Source organism: Apodemus sylvaticus, chromosome 5 (genome assembly GCF_947179515.1).
Source record: "Apodemus sylvaticus chromosome 5, mApoSyl1.1, whole genome shotgun sequence".
Taxonomy (NCBI): Eukaryota; Metazoa; Chordata; class Mammalia; order Rodentia; family Muridae; genus Apodemus; species Apodemus sylvaticus.
This window is the reverse complement of record NC_067476.1, coordinates 159940124-159945641: the sequence shown is the minus strand read 5'-3', so window position 1 is coordinate 159945641 and position 5518 is coordinate 159940124.

Genomic DNA, 5518 nt, shown 5'->3' with positions numbered 1-5518 from the left:
CTCCTTGCAGAGTCTCCTGCCATTGTCCTTGCTACTATGATGGTGTCCAGGCTCAGAATCCCAGCCTCTGAAGCAGATGCATCCAGAGGGAAGACATAAGCGTAACCTCCCAGATGAGGTGCCTGTAGGATATCACCAGGTATCCACACTCACTGGGTAGCAATACCCTGCAACTCCTCTTATTGATACCATGCCTTCTAGAATGACATCCCACATCTTTCTAAGAGGATCCTTCTTAGGAAGAACTCTCAGGGTCTCCCCTCAGCTAGTCCTCTTTACACAGGAGCATCACACAGCTCATAAAGATGACACATGCACACCCTGAGTTCAGACCAGGCATGGCACCAGGTGCTCAAAGGATGTCTCAGGTCATGTTGGTGAAGGTGGGTCTCCCTTCAATGGACCAAGAAACAGGATCTGGGACTGGAAGAGGACCATGACAGTTAATCCTGGTTGTCAGCTCTGAGCAAGTCTATGAGGGATTGTGTAGATGTGGCTGGCCGAAGCAGGAAGAGTCACCCTGAAAGTGGGTTAGGGTCTCAGACTGAACAGAAGGGAGACAGTGCTCTAAGCAGCAGCCTTGTGTCTGTCTGTGTCCTGACTGCAGACATGGCGTGACCAGCCGCTTCGGGCTCCTACCACCATGATTTTCTAGCCATGATGGAGTGCGTCTCTGAATCATAAGCCAAAATAAATTCTTCTTTAGTTACGTTGCTTTGTCTGATGTTTTGTAACTGAGTAGGGCTTGACGAAGAAAATGGGTCATTTGAGCCTGGTCTCCACTGTCAAATCCTCCCCAACTTTTAGGCAATCCTTGTTTGAGTCTGCTTTCTATTCCTGAGATAAACACCACAAAGAAAACCAATGTAGAGGAATGAAATATTTATTTCTCTTATACTTCTGGGTCACAGTCTATTGCTGAAAGAGCAGGAGACATAAAGAAATGCTATTTGCTGGCTCTGGCTTAGCTAACTTTCTTATATGGATCAAGGCTACTTGCCTAGGGAGAATGCCACCCACAGTGGACTGGGACCTCTCCTTATGAGCCAATCCAATCTCAACAATCTGTCAGTAGAGACTCTCTTCTCATGTGACTCTAGGCTGGTTCAAGTTGACAGGTAAAGACAACTAGGACACACCACCCCTTGGCCACTTCTCTCTCTCTCTCTCTCTCTCTCTCTCTCTCACACACACACACACACACGTGCACAAACATACATGTGCACACACACATATTAGTTTAAACCATCCCCTTTTAACTATGTCCCAAGATATTGTGTCAATATTACAATATAAAGCACAGTACAACTTTAAAGGACCTACAGTGTGGAGCTGGAGAGATGACTCAGAGGTTAAGGTCACTGACTGCTCTTACAAAAGACCTGGGTTTAGTTCTCAGCACCCACATGACAGTTCACAACCACCTATTGCTCTACTCCAAGGGGATCCAATGGCACATCTTCTGGCCTCTGTGGGTACCAAGCATGCGGTACACATGCATACATGCATGCAAGCACACACATAAGCTTAAAACTTTTAAAATATTTTTTCTAAGGTCTCACAGTCTTTAACAATTCCAGCCCTTTAAAAGATCAATGTCTCTTTAAAAGTCCAAAGTCCCTTAACAGTAGTTCCCGTAAAATAAGAAAAAAATAGTGTACACTTTCTTATTTTAAGAGAGAAGAACTAGGGCATGGAAACACTCTAATCAGAGCCAAGCCAAACTTCAGAAGTAGAAGCCCACATCCTATAGCTCCCTGTCCAGTATCTGGAACTAACTCGTGTCTTCTGGCTTGAAAAGGCAGATCCACTCCCGCAGCTCCGCCGCCCACAAAACACACAGCTTGTCCCAGGCTTAGACTCTCTCCACTCCACACACATTGCCATCCTTGGTGAACTTCTTGTGGAATTGGCTTTGCAGTCTTCTGAGCTCTCCATGGCAGATGGGACTGTACCTTCACCAATAGACCCTCTGACCTCTCCATGTGGTACCAAGCCCTGGCAGCCATATCTCCAAAACTAACACCCCTCGGGGACTCTTACACATTGCTGAGTCAGGCTACCAGCTTGAAATGCAGCCTTGGTCCCCCTGGAACACAGCTTCTGTGTGCTGACATTGAGGAAATGCTTTCCCATTGTCCCAGTGAAACACAAAGGGTCTCACTTCGGTTGTGGGCCAACCGTGGTCATTTCTTCAGATGCAGGCGATCTCCACAGACACACACACACACACACACACACACACACACACACACACACACATTTGTAATCTGAAACACCATACAAACAGGCAGTTTCCCGAGCCCTGGTAGATTCTGAGCTTCCCTACAGAGTCTTACAGGCCAAGCTGCCTCATGGCACAGCATATTACTCTAAGTATCACTGCCTTCTTAGTTTCCATGATCATGGGTCATTAAGATCTGAGAGAAGTTTCAGCCCAAAGTTCCAAATACTTCCACAATCCCCCACTGAAATAGTCCAAAAGCATTGGAAGTCACATGACCAAGTTCCTCACAGCCATAACCCATGCCCCCAGTACCTCTTTCTATTCTAATTACCTTTCTGTTTCTGTAATTAAAAACAAACAAACAAAACAAAAAACAAATAAGAATACTCTGGCCAAGAGCAACTTGGTTCACAATTCCAGGTCACAATCCATCACTGAGAGAAGTCAGGGCAGGTACTCTAGGAACTTGAAGGTAGGAATGATTAAAAAATAAATTGCTTCCCCGTTACTCCCAAACTCAGATTTAGCTAGCTTCCCCCCCCCCCCCATCTGAGGGTTACCTGCCTAGGGATTGTGGCGCCCACAGTGGGAGGAATCCTCTCCATCTATTCACCATTAAGGTAATCCCCCACATGCAGCAAAATGTAGGGTCCTGTTTATGTAACCAGTCTGTTAGTCTATGTCTTTTTATTGGGTATTGAGTCCATTGATGTTAAGAGATATTAAGGAGTAGTGGTTATTGCTTCCTATCATTTTGATGTTAATTTTATACTTGTGTGGTTATCTTCTTTTGGGTTTGATGAAAGAAGTTTAATATCCTGCTTTTTCCAGGGTATAGTTTCCCTCTTTGTAATGGTGTTTTCCCCCTATTATCCTTTGTAGGGCTGGGTTTGTGGAAAGATAGTATGTAAATTTGGTTTTGTTATGGAATAACTTGGTTTCTCCATCTATAGTGATTGAGAGTTTTGCTGGGTATAGTAGTTTTGGCTAGCGTTTGTGTTCTCTTAGAGTCTGCATGAGCTCTGCCCAGGATCTTCTAGCTTTCATGGTCCCTGGTGAGAAGTCTGGTGTAATTCTGATAGGTCTTCCTTTATATGTTACTTGCCGTTTTCCCCTTACTGCCCTAAGTATTCTTTCTTTGTTTAGTACATTTGGAGTTTTGATTATTATGTGACGGGAAGTATTTCTGTTCTGGTCCAGTCTATTTGGAGTTCTGTAGGCTTCTTGTATATTCATGGGCGTCTCTCTCTTTAGGTTAGGGAAGTGTTCTTCCATAATTTTGTTGAAGATATTTGCTGACCCTTTAGGTTGTAAATCTTCACTCTCATCAATGCCTATAATCCTTAGGTTTGGCTTTCTCATCAACCAACAGATTGGGAAAGGATCTTCACCAACCCTAAATCTGACAGAGGGCTAATATCTAATATATACAAAGAACTCAAGAAGGTAGAACCCAGAGAATCAAATAACCCTATTAAAAAGTGGGGTACAGAGCTAAACAAAGAATTTTCACATGAAGAACTTTGAATGGCTGAGAAGCACCTTAAGAAATGTTTAACATCATTAATCACTAGGGAAATGAAAATCAAAACAACTCTAAGATTTCACCTCACACCAGTCAGAATGGCTAAGGTCAAAAAATCAGGAGACAGCAGGTGTTGGCGAGGATGTGGAGAAAGAGGAACACTCCTCCACTGGTGGTGGGATTGCAAAATGGTGCAACCACTTTGGGAATCAGTCTGGCGGTTCCTCAGAAATCTGGGCATGACACTTCCGGAAGACCCTGCTATACCACTCCTGGGCATATACCCAGAGGATTCTCCAGCATGCAATAAGGACACATGCTCCACTATGTTCATAGCAGCCCTATTTGTAGTATCCAGAAGCTGGAAAGAACCCAGGTGTCCCTCAATGGAGGAATGGATACAAAAAATGTGGTATATTTACACAATGGAGTACTATTCAGCCATTAGAAACAACGAATTCATGAAATTCTGAGACAAATGGATGAAGCTGGAGAACATCATACTAAGTGAGGTAACCCAGTCTCAAAAGATCAATCATGGTACGCACTCACTGATAAGTGGATATTAGCCTAGAAACTTTGAATACCCAAGACATAATCCACATATTAAATGATGTCCAAGAAGAACGGAGGAGTGGCCCCTGGTTCTGGAAAGACTCAGTGCAGCAGTATAGGGGAATACCAGAACAGGGAAGTGGGAAGGGGTGGATGGGGGAACAGGGGGAGGGAAGAGGGCTTATGGGACTTTCGGGGAGTGGGGAGCCAGAAAAGGGGAAATCATTTGAAATGTAAATAAAGAATATATTGAATAAAAAAAATTAATCCCCCACAAATGTGCTCACATGCCAATCAAATTTTGGCAATTTCTCAGTGGAGATTCCCTTTTCAGGTGATTCCAGGCTGTCAAGTTGACAGTTAAAGCTGAGCAGGACACCTCCTAAGGAGTCCTTAAAATGCCTTGCTCTCCATCAGTGTCTGGATCACACTGGACATCCAGCCCATTTCCATGTGCTTAGTCACTCCGGTGCTAACTTGGTTCCCCACTCTGGATTCTTGGCCTTGCTTGCAGAACGCCTGGGGTATGTCTGAGTTCCTTCCAAGAAACTGAAGCCTTAGGCAGGGAGTTTGTGTACAACCTATAGAAGCAAAGAAATGACAAATCTCAGCCATCCCATTGCCTGTGTGTACTGCTTTCAGTATCTCTGGTCAGTGCCACAGATTCTCCTAGAACTCTGTTTCTTATACTAAAGTCATGAAACTGAAAGTGATGGACACACACACACACACACACAAACACACACACACAAACCAGTAAAGGTTTCTAAACATGAAAAACCCAAGTTACTTCAAAATGAAATGTGTCATGAGTCTAGGGTTTTTTTTCTTCTCAGTATTAACCCATATTGCACAGTGCAACATTGCTGAAGTCTTGATTCTGACCACTTGGCAATATTTGTTTATTATATCATCCAATAAAAATCCATCAGCCCCCAGCAGCTCATATTCTAGACTGTTACATGTTATAAAATGGAGTGGCTTATTAGGGGTAGGTTGTTTGTATGTTGGAGAAATGGCAGGGTGTCAACCTTGGATGTCATTCCTTAGGAATCGTCCACATTGTTTTTTAGGCAGAGTCTCTCCCTGAGACGTAGGACTCACAGAGTGGTAGACTGGCTGGCTAAAGAGCTCCAGGAATCTGCCTGTCTGTCTCCTCAGCACTGTGATTACAAGCGTGTGCCATCAGATGACATTGAGAACCATAAGTG